Source organism: Pseudophryne corroboree, chromosome 4, assembly GCF_028390025.1.
Source record: "Pseudophryne corroboree isolate aPseCor3 chromosome 4, aPseCor3.hap2, whole genome shotgun sequence".
Classification (NCBI taxonomy): Eukaryota; Metazoa; Chordata; class Amphibia; order Anura; family Myobatrachidae; genus Pseudophryne; species Pseudophryne corroboree.
Window position 1 is genome coordinate 801,122,027 of NC_086447.1, and position 19,023 is coordinate 801,141,049.

Sequence of the window (19,023 nt, forward strand, 5' to 3'; positions counted from 1 at the left end):
TACAGCCACATTCCAATAAATATATGACTTGTTTGCTGTTGCATGTGAGTCTGTTCTTTATTTTGTATTTTTTCTGGGTATTATTGGAAATTAAATTCATAGATGGTTTAGTGCTTGACATTCCCATGTTCTTACAGGCTATGCATGTTCCACAGTAAAAGAAACCCTCTCCTGGTCCTGTCTGGTTAATGAAGGATTGTGTCATCTGTCTTGGCTGTATGTGGCTGTGTACCAATCTCTGCTTCAAATCTGTTGCTTTTCTAAATACAATTTTTGGTTTTTCTTGGAGAATATCATTTAAGATCTCATCTTCTAACAGAAGCGGCCAGTGTTTTCTAATAATCTGCTGGATGGACCTTGCCTGTTGTGTGTAATCTGTAACAAACAATACCTCATTTGAATGTTGTGTGTTGACTTTTTCTTTGTATTCTAGTAGTTGGTTCCTATCCTTTTCCCCTACCTCCATAAATGCCTCTTCTAATGTGTGAACATTGTACTTTTTCTCCTCAAATTCCCCCATAAGCTCTCTCCCCTGGGTGATGTAGTCTTCCTTTCTGGAGCAGTTTCTCCTAATTCGTGTGAATTGTCCCTTGGGGATGGATTTCAACCAGCTGGGGTGGTGTTCACTTGTGGATAGGATGTGGCTGTTCACGTCAACATTCTTCCTAAAGGTTTTGGTCTGTATTTGTCCCTCTTCCACAGATATACTAAGATCTAGAAATTCAACCCTGTCTTTACTGTATTTGGTAGTGAACTTGAGATTATTGTTGTTATCGTTCATGTCATGTAAAAAATTGGTCAGAGTCTGTTCTTCACCTCGCCATATGAAGAACAGATCATCTATATATCTCGTCCAGAGCACGAGATTCTCCCCAAGCTCAGGATTGGACCAGATGAATTTGTCCTCCCACCAACTCATATAGAGATTGGCGTAGCTTGGGGCGAATCTCGTGCCCATTGCTGTTCCTGTAGTCTGTAGGTAGTATGTTCCCTCAAACCATGCGTAGTTGTGTCTTAAGATGAATTCAATACTATCAGTATATCAACTTTCATCTTCTACAGATGAACATAGGACTGAGCGCAGTACAATTACCTGTCTATAGATTTACGTACGTAGGTGGTCACCTATTTAGTACGGCAGCTTGTCCGAAGCAGAGAGGACTCAGTGCGCAGATAAAAAAACCCCAATTTTTGAGAAACCATTCTGACCAGCTATCTGCAGCAAGAGATCCCACATGGGACTGACCAATTTCAGGAAAAAAAGGGAAGACAGGGCACTGACCATATTTGAGTCACTAGTGGCACCAGGGAGGCAGGCAGACGACAATAACACTTTCTGTAACACATTTCTACAACTGGAAAAATTGATCAATAAAGAAACAGGGTTATGGTGGGACACTTACACCCTCAAGTGGTACTTACAAAATGATTTAATCCCGAAGGGCCTGAAAGTAAAGAAAATACCTACACACAATAGAGACAACCCAACCTTTATGACCAAATGGGACACGATTTTGACAGACTGCTCAAGGAAACTGATAGGACTACTTATAGAGAACAACACAGGGGAATTAAACAAGATTGAAAATGACATTAATGAACTTGACGCTAAATTAGAACCCTACAAACAAGAGTTAGAATTCAAAAGTTTAACAGACCTCACAACACAGAGAGTCCTGAACAGGGAAAGCAAAATATTAGATATAAAAAAAATAAAAATTCTTAGGGACAAATTTGGGGCAGGCAACCGAGGAAAACGGAAGGTTACCAAAGACACAGACAATAGTCTGCACAAACAGACCAATTATAAACAGCCCCTACTTAGCAAGCATTCTATCAAACATATATACAACAACTTAATTTGACTTACCTACAGTACATGTCCAAAATACATCAAGTGACCAAAAATACCAACAAAACTGATAAACACACATTGTCAGTATCATCCACTGGAGACACAGAATCTGAGGACTCATTTTCCATTTATGAGATAGAAGAGGACTCCAACTATGAAAATCTAGCCAGATTATCATTAGAGCAAGGTTGGGCAAGTTACAGTCAGACATCAGCATTCGTCACAGACAGAACACACCAGAGGTTAGAAAAATCTACACTGTATAAAAAGCAAGGGCTAGACCCCAAAACGACACAGAATTTAGAGACATCGACATTAGCAGAAGAGCTAGAACAAGAGGCCACTAGACCAGTAGAGACACCAGGATCATGTGCTACAGGACTACATTTTTTAGGGGTCAGCAGCAAGGGGGACACAAACAGCAACAGCACACCAATAAAGAAAAGGAAGTTAGAAGGACAAGAAGAGGATGCAGGGGGGGAGAAAAGAACAAAACTAGGAGACAACTCGGAGTAGAAGAAATAGGGAAGGGAGTGTTCAATTTAAGTGACGTTACACTCACGGACAATCATTTAAAACTTTTGGACAAAGGGCTTAAGTTTGCACCAACCAGCAAGATGGACAAATTCACTACTTACCTTGATTTACACAAGTTCGCCCGTAAATTATCCCTCAAGAAATATTTTGCCACCACAACACCTGCACCGGTAAGAAATGAAAGGATTGCAGAAACATATAAACATAGCACACTAAAGCCCCCATCACAGTTTAATCCAAGTCATTTGAGGGGATCACAGGTTGAAGCATTCGTTAAAATGGTAGAGAAAGACATAGAAACACTAAATACAAACAGACATACACAGAACCTTACCAGGAAAGAAAAAATAAGAATTTACTTACCGATAATTCTATTTCTCGGAGTCCGTAGTGGATGCTGGGGTTCCTGAAAGGACCATGGGGAATAGCGGCTCCGCAGGAGACAGGGCACAAAAAAGTAAAGCTTTACTAGGTCAGGTGGTGTGCACTGGCTCCTCCCCCTATGACCCTCCTCCAGACTCCAGTTAGGTACTGTGCCCGGACGAGCATACACAATAAGGGAGGCATTTTGAATCCCGGGTAAGACTCATACCAGCCACACCAATCACACCGTACAACTTGTGATCTAAACCCAGTTAACAGTATGACAACAGAAAGGGCCTCTTAAAGATGGCTCCTTAACAATAACCCGAATTAGTTAACAATAACTATGTACAAGTATTGCAGATAATCCGCACTTGGGATGGGCGCCCAGCATCCACTACGGACTCCGAGAAATAGAATTATCGGTAAGTAAATTCTTATTTTCTCTATCGTCCTAAGTGGATGCTGGGGTTCCTGAAAGGACCATGGGGATTATACCAAAGCTCCCAAACGGGCGGGAGAGTGCGGATGACTCTGCAGCACCGAATGAGAGAACTCCAGGTCCTCCTTTGCCAGGGTATCAAATTTGTAAAATTTTACAAACGTGTTCTCCCCCGACCACGTAGCTGCTCGGCAGAGTTGTAATGCCGAGACCCCTCGGGCAGCCGCCCAAGATGAGCCCACCTTCCTTGTGGAGTGGGCTTTTACAGTTTTAGGCTGTGGCAGGCCTGCCACAGAATGTGCAAGTTGAATTGTGTTACAAATCCAACGAGCAATCGACTGCTTAGAAGCAGGTGCGCCCAACTTGTTGGGTGCATACAATATAAACAGCGAGTCAGATTTTCTGACTCCAGCCGTCCTTGCAATGTATATTTTTAAGGCTCTGACAACGTCCAACAACTTGGAGTCCTCCAAGTCGCTAGTGGCCGCAGGCACCACAATAGGTTGGTTCAGATGAAATGCTGATACCACTTTAGGGAGAAAATGCGGACGAGTCCGCAGTTCTGCCCTATCCGAATGGAAGATTAGATAAGGACTTTTATAAGATAAAGCCGCCAATTCAGATACTCTCCTGGCAGAGGCCAGGGCTAGTAACATAGTCACTTTCAATGTGAGATATTTCAAATCCACCTTTTTCAATGGTTCAAACCAATGGGATTTGAGGAAATCTAAAACTACATTTAGATCCCACGGTGCCACCGGAGGCACCACAGGAGGCTGTATATGCAGTACTCCCTTGACAAAAGTCTGGACCTCAGGGACAGAGGCCAATTCTTTTTGGAAGAATATTGACAGGGCCGAAATTTGAACCTTAATGGATCCCAATTTGAGACCCATAGATAATCCTGATTGCAGGAAATGTAGGAAACGACCCAGTTGGAATTCCTCCGTCGGAACCCTCCGATCCTCGCACCACGCTACATATTTTCGCCAAATGCGGTGATAATGTTTCACGGTGACTTCCTTCCGTGCCTTAATCAAGGTAGGAATGACTTCTTCTGGAATGCCTTTCCCTTTTAGGATCTGGCGTTCAACCGCCATGCCGTCAAACGCAGCCGCGGTAAGTCTTGAAAAAGACAGGGACCCTGCTGTAGCAGGTCCCTTCTCAGAGGTAGAGGCCACGGTTCGTCCGTGAGCATCTCTTGAAGTTCCGGATACCAAGTCCTTCTCGGCCAATCCGGAACCACTAGTATTGTTCTTACTCTTCTTTGCCGTATGATCTTCAATACCTTTGGTATGAGCGGCAGAGGAGGAAACACATACACTGACTGGTACACCCAAGGAGTTACCAGTGCGTCCACAGCTATTGCCTGTGGATCTCTTGACCTGGCGCAATATTTGTCCAGTTTCTTGTTGAGGCGAGACGCCATCATGTCTACAATTGGTCTTTCCCAACGGTCTATTAACATGTTGAAGACTTCTGGATGTAGACCCCACTCTCCCGGATGAAGATCGTGTCTGCTGAGGAAGTCTGCTTCCCAGTTGTCCACGCCCGGGATGAACACTGCTGACAGTGCTATCACGTGATTCTCCGCCCAGCGAAGAATCTTGGCAGCTTCTGCCATTGCACTCCTGCTTCTTGTGCCGCCCTGCCTGTTTACATGGGCGACCGCCGTGATGTTGTCCGACTGAATCAACACCGGCTTTCCTTGCAGGAGAAGTTCCGCCTGGCTTAGAGCATTGTAGATTGCTCTTAGTTCCAGAATGTTTATGTGAAGAGACTTTTCCAGACTCGTCCATACTCCCTGGAAGTTTCTTCCTTGTGTGACTGCTCCCCAGCCTCTCAGGCTGGCGTCCGTGGTCACCAGGATCCAATCCTGAATGCCGAATCTGCGGCCTTCTAATAGGTGAGCCTTCTGCAACCACCACAGAAGTGACACCCTTGTCTTTGGTGACAGGGTTATTTGCAGGTGCATCTGCAGATGCGACCCTGACCATTTGTCCAACAGATCCCTTTGGAATATTCTTGCATGGAATCTGCCGAATGGAATTGCTTCGTAAGAAGCCACCATTTTTCCCAGGACTCTTGTGCATTGATGTACTGACACTTTTCCTGGTTTTAGGAGGTTCCTGACCAGATCGGATAACTCCTTGGCTTTTTCCTCTGGAAGGAAAACCTTTTTCTGAACCGTGTCCAGAATCATTCCTAGGAACAGCAGACGAGTTGTCGGGATTAAATGGGATTTTGGAATATTCAGAATCCACCCGTGTTGTCTTAGCACCTCTTGAGATAGTGCTAAAGCTGTCTCCAGCTGTTCTCTGGACCTTGCCCTTATTAGGAGATCGTCCAAGTATGGGATAACTAATACGCCTTTTCTTCGAAGAAGAATCATCATCTCGGCCATTACCTTGGTAAAGACCCGAGGCGCCGTGGACAATCCGAACGGCAGCGTCTGAAACTGATAGTGACAGTTTTGAACAATGAACCTGAGGTACCCCTGGTGTGCGGGGTAAATCGGAACGTGTAGATACGCATCCTTGATGTCCAAGGATACCATAAAGTCCCCTTCTTCCAGGTTCGCTATCACTGCTCTGAGTGACTCCATCTTGAACTTGAACTTTTTTATGTAGAGGTTCAAGGACTTCAGATTTAGAATAGGCCTTACCGAGCCATCCGGCTTCGGTACCACAAATAGAGTGGAATAATACCCCTTTCCTTGTTGTAATAGGGGTACTTTGACTATCACCTGCTGAGCGTACAGCTTGTGAATGGCTTCCAACACCCTCTCCCTTTCGGAAGAGACGGTTGGTAAGGCAGACTTCAGGAAACGATGAGGAGGATCCGTCTCTAATTCCAACCTGTACCCCTGAGATATTATCTGCAGGATCCAGGGGTCTACCTGCGAGTGAGCCCACTGCGCGCTGTAATTTTTGAGACGGCCCCCCACTGTCCCCGAGTCCGCTTGAGAGGCCCCAGCGTCATGCTGAGGTTTTTGCAGGAGCCGGGGAGGGCTTCTGTTCCTGGGAAGGAGCTGCCTGTTGGTGTCTCTTCCCTCTTCCTCTGCCTCGTGGCAGGTACGACAAGCCCTTTGCTCTCTTATTTTTGTAGGAGCGAAAAGGCTGCGGTTGAAAGGTCGGTGCCTTTCTCTGTTGGGGAGTGACTTGAGGTAAAAAAGTGGATTTCCCGGCAGTAGCCGTGGCCACCAAGTCTGATAGACCAACTCCAAATAACTCCTCCCCTTTATACGGCAAAACCTCCATGTGACGTTTTGAATCCGCATCGCCTGTCCACTGTCGTGTCCATAAGGCTCTTCTGGCTGAAATGGACATAGCACTCACCCGAGATGCCAGTGTGCAAATATCCCTCTGTGCATCACGCATATAGATAAATGCATCCTTTATTTGTTCTAACGACAGTAAAACATTGTCCCTATCTAGGGTATCAATATTTTCAATCAGGGATTCTGACCAAACTACTCCAGCACTGCACATCCAGGCAGTTGCTATAGCTGGTCGTAGTATAACACCTGCATGTGTGTATATATTCTTTTGAATAACTTCCATCTTTCTATCTGATGGATCCTTAAGTGCGGCCGTCTCAGGAGAGGGTAACGCCACTTGTTTGGATAAGCGTGTGAGCGCCTTGTCCACCTTAGGGGGTGTTTCCCAGCGCGCCCTAACCTCTGGCGGGAAAGGGTATAATGCCAATAACTTTTTTGAAATTATCAACTTTTTATCAGGAGCAACCCACGCTTCATCACACACGTCATTTAATTCTTCTGATTCAGGAAAAACTGTTTGTAGTTTTTTCACACCATACATAATACCCTGTTTTACGGTATCTGTAGTATCAGCTAAATGTAACGTCTCCTTCATTGCCAAAATCATATAACGTGTGGCCCTACTGGAAAATACGTTTGAATTTCTACCGTCGTCACTGGAATCAGTGCCCGTGTCTGGGTCTGTGTCGACCGACTGAGGCAAAGGGCGTTTTACAGCCCCTGACGGTGTTTGAGGCGCCTGGACAGGCATTAATTGATTGTCCGGCCGCCTCATGTCCTCAACTGACTGTTTAAGGGAAGATAAACCATCACGTAATTCCACAAATAAAGGCATCCATTCTGGTGTCGACCCCCTGGGGGGTGACATCTGCATATTTGGCAATTGCTCCGCCTCCACACCAATATCGTCCTCATACATGTCGACACCACGTACCGACACACACCGCAAACGCACAGGGAATGCTCTAATGAAGACAGGACCCACTAGCCCTTTTGGGGAGACAGAGGGAGAGTCTGCCAGCACACACCACAAAGCGCTATATATACAAGGGATATCCTTATATTAAGTGCTCCCTTATAGCTGCTTTAATATATATATATATAGCCATTAATGTGCCCCCCCTCTCTGTTTTACCCTGTTTCTGTAGTGCAGTGCAGGGGAGAGACCTGGGAGCCGTTCTGACCAGCGGAGCTGTGACAGAAAATGGCGCCGTGTGCTGAGGAGATAGGCCCCGCCCCTTTTTCGGCGGGTTCTTCTCCCGCTATTTTTCCAGTCAGGCAGGGGTTAAATATCTCCATATAGCCCCTATGGGCTATATGTGAGGTATTTTTAGCCTTGTATAAGGTTTATATTTGCCTCTCAGAGCGCCCCCCCCCAGCGCTCTGCACCCTCAGTGACTGCCCAGTGAAGTGTGCTGAGAGGAAAATGGCGCACAGCTGCAGTGCTGTGCGCTACCTTATGAAGACTGAGGAGTCTTCAGCCGCCGGTTTCCGGACCTCTTCACGCTTCAGCATCTGCAAGGGGGTCGGCGGCGCGGCTCCGGGACCGGACTCCACGGCTGGGCCTGTGTTCGATCCCTCTGGAGCTAATGGTGTCCAGTAGCCAAGCAGCAAATCCACTCTGCATGCAGGTGAGTTTACTACTTTCCCCCTAAGTCCCACGTTGCAGTGATCCTGTTGCCAGCAGGACTCACTGTAAAGAAAAAAACCTAAACTAAACTTTCTCTAAGCAGCTCTTTAGGAGAGCCACCTAGATTGCACCCTTCTCGTTCGGGCACAAAATCTAACTGGAGTCTGGAGGAGGGTCATAGGGGGAGGAGCCAGTGCACACCACCTGACCTAGTAAAGCTTTACTTTTTTGTGCCCTGTCTCCTGCGGAGCCGCTATTCCCCATGGTCCTTTCAGGAACCCCAGCATCCACTTAGGACGATAGAGAAAATGGCATTACAACTACAAGATCTACAGGACAACAATTCTTTGATAATTAAGCCAGCTGACAAGGGAGGGGGAGTAGTTCTACTCAATAAGACTGATTATATTAAAGAGGCCAAACGGATTTTGGAGGACAATACCACATACAAAAAGTTGACTCAGAACCCGACTGAAACATTTCAAAAGGAACTAGAAGCACATTTAAAAAAGGGAGCAGATTTAGGCATTTTGAATGAACAGGAATACCAATACATCAGAACTCAACATCCAATTATTCCCGTATTTTATTATCTACCCAAGATACATAAGGATCCACTTAACCCACCAGGTAGACCCATCATTTCAGGGATTGGCTCCCTGACTTCCCATCTTTCAGAGTACTTGGACATATTCTTGCAACCTTATGTCCAAAAACAAGAATCTTATTTACGTGATACAACACACATTCTCAAAAAACTACAAGAGCTACAATGGAGGGAGGATTTTTGGCTGGTCACCTCAGATGTCACATCGTTATATTCAGTTATAGATCATAGCCAAGGATTAACAAGCATAAAATACCACCTAGAGAAAGACACAGATCTAAAGAACTTACAGAAACAGTTCATTATTGATAGTATTGAATTCATCTTAAGACACAACTACGCATGGTTTGAGGGAACATACTACCTACAGACTACAGGAACAGCAATGGGCACGAGATTCGCCCCAAACTACGCCAATCTCTATATGAGTTGGTGGGAGGACAAATTCATCTGGTCCAATCCTGAGCTTGGGGAGAATCTCGTGCTCTGGACGAGATATATAGATGATCTGTTCTTCATATGGCGAGGTGAAGAACAGACTCTGACCAATTTTTTACATGACATGAACGATAACAACAATAATCTCAAGTTCACTACCAAATACAGTAAAGACAGGGTTGAATTTCTAGATCTTAGTATATCTGTGGAAGAGGGACAAATACAGACCAAAACCTTTAGGAAGAATGTTGACGTGAACAGCCACATCCTATCCACAAGTGAACACCACCCCAGCTGGTTGAAATCCATCCCCAAGGGACAATTCACACGAATTAGGAGAAACTGCTCCAGAAAGGAAGACTACATCACCCAGGGGAGAGAGCTTATGGGGGAATTTGAGGAGAAAAAGTACAATGTTCACACATTAGAAGAGGCATTTATGGAGGTAGGGGAAAAGGATAGGAACCAACTACTAGAATACAAAGAAAAAGTCAACACACAACATTCAAATGAGGTATTGTTTGTTACAGATTACACACAACAGGCAAGGTCCATCCAGCAGATTATTAGAAAACACTGGCCGCTTCTGTTAGAAGATGAGATCTTAAATGATATTCTCCAAGAAAAACCAAAAATTGTATTTAGAAAAGCAACAGATTTGAAGCAGAGATTGGTACACAGCCACATACAGCCAAGACAGATGACACAATCCTTCATTAACCAGATAGGACCAGGAGAGGGTTTCTTTTACTGTGGAACATGCATAGCCTGTAAGAACATGGGAATGTCAAGCACTAAACCATCTATGAATTTCATTTCCAATAATACCCAGAAAAAATACAAAATAAAGAACAGACTCACATGCAACAGCAAACAAGTCATATATTTATTGGAATGTGGCTGTAAAAAACAATACGTGGGAAGGACCATACGTAAACTAAAGATAAGAATAAACGAACACATCCGTAATATTAAAAAGGGCTTAGAAGATCACAATCTTTCGAAACACTTTAAATATTATCATGGAAGTGACCCACGGTCCCTGAAATTTGTAGGGATACAGGAGGTACAGGCCAACTGGAGAGGGGGGGATTTCACGAGCAAGATTAATACCGCAGAGCTCAGGTGGATGTATGAATTAAAAACCTTATCCCCTTTTGGTCTTAATCTTGAGAATGAGGTTAAATCAATAGTGTGCAGAAAGTGACTTTAGGATTAACCTTATCTCATTACACTATATTCTTCCCATTTGCATTCTCTTTAATCTTTCAAATTCTCTGTCATTTTTTTAATAAATGAGTTGATGAGGCTAAGGCAGAAAATCCCCTATTACCACCACTGATTTTTAAAAAATCGAATCAAACTGATTCCACACTTATTTAGATAGACAGAAAAGAGGACCAATGAGAGGAACATAAAGATATCACATGATGAGGGGCGTGACCTTGCACGGACTCATAAGATCAAGGGAATGGAACCCTTATCTACACTTCTCCCAGAGGAAGACCCCTATGGGGTTGAAACGCGTTGGAGCCACTATTACACCCTGCTAAACAGGACCTACATTTAACAGAGAGCTACGAGCGGAAGACGGGACATCCCGGTCACGTGACCCCGAAGAACGAAAGCAACAGGACGTCACCTAGCAACCAGGAGGACGCTGTAAAGGAGGACGGGAGCCAGTGCAGTGACACGGTGGACGGCAGGAAGCGGCAGCAGGTGAGTCTCCGTACGCGGTGAGGGATTTCACGAGCAGACGCTCCGAAGAGCGCTGGTCGTGATTACCCAAACCCTAGGCACTGTTCGTCCCTCGAACCGATCAGGTACCAGGGGAACGCCTGAACACGGGCGCGACTCTCGGGACCAGGGGAGAGGTGGACGAACTAGCCCGGAGCTTTAACTCATCCACTCCTTGCCAGCTCATAATATCCAGCACTGCACTAACCTCATAGACTATCACGTACCCTGATATCATCCACTCCCTCGAGCGCTCTGAGAAAGTTTATGCGGGACGCCGCAAATTGTATGACCTGCATCTGAACTTTGGATACCAACGTTTAATAGACCTTTTTGAAAATCCACACTACCCCATCATTCCGGACTGTGAGCATTTGCTCAAGCACCATTGTTTTTTTTCTATTTTTTTCTATTTTTGACCTGTTTTTTATTCTTGATTTATCTTTGTTTATTCATTTTAGAAATTTGCATCAATATTTATCATTTATTATTATTTTTATTTTTATGTTTTCATTTTTTCTGTTACTAAAACGCACCATAACGGAGGTCAGTTTATGATTAGAATAAAGTCCTATTAATTTCTTCATTCAAGTCTGTTGTTCATTAAACTCACAAGGCAAACGGTACACACAGACACAAAATCTCCTTTTCAGTTATCGTTTATTACTACTACCCTTATCAACTACACAGAACACTATCAGTATATCAACTTTCATCTTCTACAGATGAACATAGGACTGAGCGCAGTACAATTACCTGTCTATAGATTTACGTACGTAGGTGGTCACCTATTTAGTACGGCAGCTTGTCCGAAGCAGAGAGGACTCAGTGCGCAGATAAAAACCCCCCAATTTTTAACAGCTGAAGGGAGACAGGCCATAGACACATTAAGGCTGCAATTCCGTGTTGTTATAAATATAGACCCGGGGGTAAATTTACTCAGATGGGAGTTCTATTTAAGACGGGATGTTGCCCATAGCAACCAATCAGATTCCAGGTATCATCTTCTAGAGGGTGCTAGATAAATGAGAAGTAGAAGCTGATTGGTTGCTATGGGCAACATCCCATCTTAAATAGAACTCTCATCTTAGTAAATTTACCCCCCTGTGTGCACGTCTATGTGTTCCAGACTGTTAAACAATTTGGCACCTAGGGCCTAATCGTAGATGTGCGAAAAAAAGCACATCAACAATCAAAATTTTTGGCATGCGGGTGGACACCCAGCACAGGGCAAGTCCGCCCCGCATGCCGGTTCCACCCCTTCCCTCCGCAAAGGCAGGCGGCTACCAGCCATGTTTAGGGTAGCAGCGGCTGCGTGTAACGTCACGCAGCTGCCGCAGCATGCCCAGCAAGAAAGTCCAGACGCTGCCTCAACGCCACCACAACGCCCCGCGACCGCCTCTGCCTTCCAATCAGTGAGATGCCGTTGCATCTCACTGTGGGCCCGATTCAGACCTGATCGCTGCTGTGATTATCGAACTACCAAAATGTGCAGGCGCATCGCCAAACAGTGACAGGATGGTGCGAAAATTTGGATTGCACGGGCGTTCGCAAGGTGATTGACAGGAAGAGGACATTTGTGGCTGGTAACTGCCCGCTTTCTGGGAGTGTCTGGAAAAACGCAGGCGTTCCGAAGCATTTTCAAGGAGGGTGTGTGACGTCAGCTCCGGCCCCGATCAGCCTGATTTCTTCGCACTTGAGGAGTAAGTATTGAGCTACGCACTGACTGCACAGAATGGGTAAAACATTCAATGGTGAGTGTGATGCGAATGGTTTTGCAGCTGTCCGCTGACTGAAGGGAATTTCTGCACATTTGCACACTAGCCCGGGGTGAATTTTCACTCCCCCAGGACGGCGATTATCTGATCACTGACAGTGTCATTTGCAGCACAGCGATCAGGTCTGAAGTAGGCCATGTGTGCGCACGTGCAGTGCGGCTGCTGCGCGTGCTCACACTTCACTGGGCTTCAGCCTGTGTACGCTGCCGCTGCAGCGACCAGGGCCCTCATTCTGAGTTGATCGCTTGCTAGCTACTTTTAGCAGCCATGCAAACGCATAGTCGCCGCCCACAGGGGAGTGTATTTCCGTTTTGCAAGAGTGCGAACGCGTGTGCAGCCGAGTGGTACATAAACATTTTGTGCAAAACAAGACCAGCCCTGTAGTTACTTATTCTGTGTGATGATTCCAGCGACAGAGGTCCCGGAATTGATGTTAGACACCCGCCCTGCATACGCATGGACACGCCTGCATTTTCCCAAACACTCCCAGGAAACGGTCAGTTGACACCCATAAACGCCCTCTTCCTGTCAATCTCCTTGCGATCGGCTGTGCGAATGGAATCTTTGCTAGATCCAGTGCACAGCAGTGATGCTCTTTGTGCCTGCACAACACGCGTGTGCATTGCGGCGCATACGAGTGTGCAGTTTTGACTTTTTTTTACCTGATCGCTGCGCTGCGAAAATCGGCAGTGAGCGATCAACTTGGAATGACCCCCCAGGTCTGAATTACGCCCGTAACTGGCAATCAGATTTCAGGACATTCTGTTTAAATTGAAAACACCATAAAAGCCCATGATGGGATTTTATTGAGTTGAAACTGTAATTATTATTTATTATAATTTTTTTTATAGTTTGCTATATATATAGTAGTATCCAGTCAGAATGATATATGTATTGCTACTTGGGATAAATATTTTCATTTTGCCTTTTCTAAACAAACAAAATGTAGCTTGTGCTCACATGCCCTCTAGTGGTTGACAGTTATATATAATGTTTTCAGTTTTGCAAGAAACATTTGCTGCATGTCTTCACCATAGAAATTATGTTGTTTTATTATTATTATTATTATTATTATTATTATTATCATCATTATTATTTACATTTTATTTATAAGGTGCCACAAGTGGTTCACAGCACTGTACATACAGCACACATTAGAACAATACAGGGCACACAGAACTTAACATTACAGTAACTGGAAAACGAATACACAACGCAGGGGACAATTAGCACCACTGAGATGTATGGAAGCAAAGGAGTAATCAGAGTAGTACTAGGGGCAGGCAGCCGTTGGAAGAGAAATCCAGTAACGAGCGAGAGGAAATAATGCAGGTACAGACAGTCACTGAATAGCAGATAGCTGTAACTGAAATGTGGGAGAAGAGGGCTGGGAGAACAGGAGGGAAGAGGGCCCTGCTCCAAGGAGCTTACAATCTAGGGGGAGGGGGGAGACAGGCAGGTCACATGAGGAACAAGCAAGCGGATGGGTAGCCTGATGGTAGAAAGTAAGCGGGGCAGTGATCGCCAAGGCATGAGGAAGGGGGTTGGGCGAGTGGACTCAAGACTAGGTTATGGGGAAGGGTACGCTTTGATGAACAGGTGGGTTTTCAGTATATTACCAAAACGTAGGGTACTACCAGAGGCGGATTGGAATTGAACACCAGCCCGGGAAATTTATGGAAGCAGCCCTAATGGGGGTGGAGTCTGTTGAGGGGGAGGGGCCTGTCAAGAGGGCGGGGTCACTCCTCAGAGGTACTGATTCTGAGATAGACACAGTTGGGGCCTCCTCTGCTTTACGTTATGCTAATGTTTACCTGTGACTGTGGCCCTCATTACCAGTTGATCGCTCGCTAGCTACTTTTAGCAGCTGTGCAAACGCATTGTCGCCACCCACGGGGGAGTGTATTTTCGCTTTGCAAGTGTGCGATCGCATGTGCAGCCGAGTGACACGAACACATTTTGTGCAAAACAAGACCAGCCCTGTAGTTACTTATCCAGTGCGAGGATTCTAGCAACGGAGGTCCGGGAATTGACATCAGATACCCGCCCTGCAAATATCTGGACACACCTGCATTTTCCTAAACACTCCCAGAAAACGGTCACTTGCCACCCACAAACGCCCTCTTCCTGTCAATCTCCTTGCGATCGGCTGTGTGAATGGATTCGTCGCTAAAAGCATTGCACAACAACGATGCTCTTTGTACCCGTACGACGCGCGTGCGCATTGCGGCGCATACGCATGCGCAGTTTTGCCGGTTGTTTACCTGATCGCAGCTCTGCGAAAATCGTCAGCGAGCGTTCAACTCGGAATGACCCCCTTTATGCATATGCTGCTACAATACCATTCCCTGATGCACAGCTGTACGTCTGACTATACAAGGACTGATATGCCCATTTTCACTGTCTACTTCTGATTTTATTGATTTTTCATTCTACAAACCACTTTTTTAAACCTTATATGTTTCAAAGTACAGGGAGGAGCACACACTACATACAGCACAGTACAGGGAGGAGGAGCACACACTACATACAGCACAGTACAGGGAGGAGGAGTACACACTACATACAGCACAGTACAGGGAGGAGGAGCACACACTACATACAGCACAGTACAGGGAGGGAGCACACACTACATACAGCACAGTACAGGGAGGAGGAGTACACACTAGTGATGAGCACCGGAAATTTTTCGGGTTTTGTGTTTTGGTTTTGGGTTCGGTTCCGCGGCCGTGTTTTGGGTTCGAACGCGTTTTGGCAAAACCTCACCGAATTTTTTTTGTCGGATTCGGGTGTGTTTTGGATTCGGGTGTTTTTTTCAAAAAACCCTAAAAAACAGCTTAAACCATAGAATTTGGGGGTCATTTTGATCCCAAAGTATTATTAACCTCAATAACCATAATTTCCACTCATTTTCAGTCTATTCTGAACACCTCACAATATTATTTTTAGTCCTAAAATTTGCACCGAGGTCGCTGGATGACTAAGCTCAGCGACCCAAGTGGCCAACACAAACACCTGGCCCATCTAGGAGTGGCACTGCAGTGTCACGCAGGATGGCCCTTCAAAAAACTACTCCCCAAACAGCACATGACGCAAAGAAAAAAAGAGGTGCAATGAGGTAGCTGTGTGACTAAGCTAAGCGACCCAAGTGGCCGACACAAACACCTGGCCCATCCAGGAGTGGCACTGCAGTGTCACGCAGGATGGCCCTTCCAAAAAACACCCCCCAAACAGCACATGACGCAAAGAAAAAAAGAGGCGCAATGAGGTAGCTGTGTGACTAAGCTAAGCGACCCTAGTGGCCGACACAAACACCTGGCCCATCTAGGAGTGGCACTGCAGTGTCACGCAGGATGGCCCTTCAAAAAACTACTCCCCAAACAGCACATGACGCAAAGAAGAAAAAAAAAGATGCGCAATGAGGTAGCTGTGTGACTAAGATAAGCGACCCTAGTGGCCGACACAAACACCTGGCCCATCTAGGAGTGGCACTGCAGTGTCACACAGGATGGCCCTTCCAAAAAACACCCCCCAAACATCACATGACGCAAAGAAAAAAAGAGGCTCAATGAGGTAGCTGTGTGACTAAGCTAAGCGACCCTAGTGGCCGACACAAACACCTGGCCCATCTAGGAGTGGCACTGCAGTGTCACGCAGGATGGCCCTTCAAAAAACTACTCCCCAAACAGCACATGACGCAAAGAAAAAAAGAGGCGCAATGAGGTAGCTGTGTGACTAAGATAAGCGACCCAAGTGGCCGACACAAACACCTGGCCCATCTAGGAGTGGCACTGCAGTGTCACGCAGGATGGCCCTTCCAAAAACTACTCCCCAAACAGCACATGACGCAAAGAAAAATGAAAGAAAAAAGAGGTGCAAGATGGAATTGTCCTTGGGCCCTCCCACCCACCCTTATGTTGTATAAACAGGACATGCACACTTTAACCAACCCATCATTTCAGTGACAGGGTCTGCCACACGACTGTGACTGAAATGACTGGTTGGTTTGGACCCCCACCAAAAAAGAAGCAATTAATCTCTCCTTGCACAAACTGGTTCTACAGAGGCAAGATGTCCACCTCATCATCATCCTCCGATATATCACCGTGTACATCCCCCTCCTCACAGATTATCAATTCGTCCCCACTGGAATCCACCATCTCAGCTCCCTGTGTACTTTCTGGAGGCAATTGCTGCTGGTGAATGTCTCCACGGAGGAATTGATTATAATTCATTTTAATGAACATCATCTTCTCCACATTTTCTGGATGTAACCTCGTACGCCGATTGCTGACAAGGTGAGCGGCGGCACTAAACACTCTTTCGGAGTACACACTTGTGGGAGGGCAACTTAGGTAGAATAAAGCCAGTTTGTGCAAGGGCCTCCAAATTGCCTCTTTTTCCTGCCAGTATAAGTACGGACTGTCTGACGTGCCTACTTGGATGCGGTCACTCATATAATCCTCCACCATTCTTTCAATGGGGAGAGAATCATATGCAGTGACAGTAGACGACATGTCCGTAATCGTTGTCAGGTCCTTCAGTCCGGACCAGATGTCAGCATCAGCAGTCGCTCCAGACTGCCCTGCATCCCTGCCAGCGGGTGGGCTCGGAATTCTGAGCCTTTTCCTCGCACCCCCAGTTGCGGGAGAATGTGAAGGAGGAGATGTTGACAGGTCGCGTTCCGCTTGACTTGACAATTTTGTCACCAGCAGTTCTTTGAACCCCAGCAGACTTGTGTCTGCCGGAAAGAGAGATCCAAGGTAGGTTTTAAATCTAGGATCGAGCACGGTGGCCAAAATGTAGTGCTCTGATTTCAACAGATTGACCACCCGTGAATCCTTGTTAAGCGAATTAAGGGCTCCATCCACAAGTCCCACATGCCTAGCGGAATCGCTCTGTGTTAGCTCCTCCTTCAATGTCTCCAGCTTCTTCTGCAAAAGCCTGATGAGGGGAATGACCTGACTCAGGCTGGCAGTGTCTGAACTGACTTCACGTGTGGCAAGTTCAAAAGGTTGCAGAACCTTGCACAACGTTGAAATCATTCTCCACTGCGCTTGAGACAGGTGCATTCCACCTCCTATATCGTGCTCAGTTGTATAGGCTTGAATGGCCTTTGCTGCTCCTCCAACCTCTGAAGCATATAGAGGGCTGAATTCCACCTCGTTACCACTTCTTGCTTCAGATGATGGCAGGGCAGGTTCAGGCGTTTTTGGTGGTGCTCCAGTGGCAAACGCAGGATTTGCATGGGGGGGTTTCCAGAACTGGGCGGAGCCAATCACGGGGGTGGGGACTGAGGTGACCCAGTATATGCTGGGTCCGTAAAACTAGTGTGTCTGTGTGTGTGTGTGTGTGTGTGTGTGTATATATATATATATATATACAGACGAAAAAAGTGGGAGCACTCACCAGTCTTCATTAAAGCAGAAGTTTTATTGTAAATTCATACCAGACAGAGCATCGACGTTTTGGTCCTCACTTGGACCTTTGTCAGGATTAATATACAATGGAACGGACAGACATATATACCCAGTGTATGTCCACCCACCAATTAATAAAAGCCAATCACAGTGAAATTCATATTAACCATTTAAGAGTCACATTAGTGGGTGATTGATATTTAGTAGTTAGCCCATAACAAACAAACATATAAACCCACCTATAGCTGTGGATGTCCTCCCTGTGTCCATCTAATCCCCATGCTGGGCGGCGTGCGTTCCACCGCCGCCATCAGCTCACCGTAGAAACCTGGACGACTGGAGATTCAGCTCACGGCTGCGTCTCCCCCCGCCGTCATCACTTCCTGCCCGTGGAACGCACATCCGCTCCCGATCCCGGAAGCGTATGCGTTCCACAGCCCAGCGATGCGTGTGCGGGCAATTCATACATATGCGTGCTGAATTGACAGCATAATGATGGATCATACACCAACACTGGTGAACAGATCTATGGGGATTCTAGAAGCGTTATCACTCTCAACAGAGTAGTCCTAAAGAAGTAATTGTTATAGTGCTTAGTATAGATGGACACAGGGTATACATAATTCCCCAACATCTAGGTGTAGTTAGAAAAAACTCTTGTTATGTAAAAAGTACAAAGCAAGGGACCTGCTGTACATATTTGTATACATATAAATAAATCCATGCATAGATCCATACATAAATCTATGCATAAGTATCATACATATATTTATACCTAAATGGTGAAAAGCAATCCTTAAAAAAGGCTATAAACCCACTCGGAAGCGGACCGATTGCACAGAGCCCAAAAATAGAAAAAGAAAAAGAAAAAATAAAAAATGAAAAGTAAAAAATGAAATATTTAATTCAAAAACACGCTGTATTGAATGCCATCAT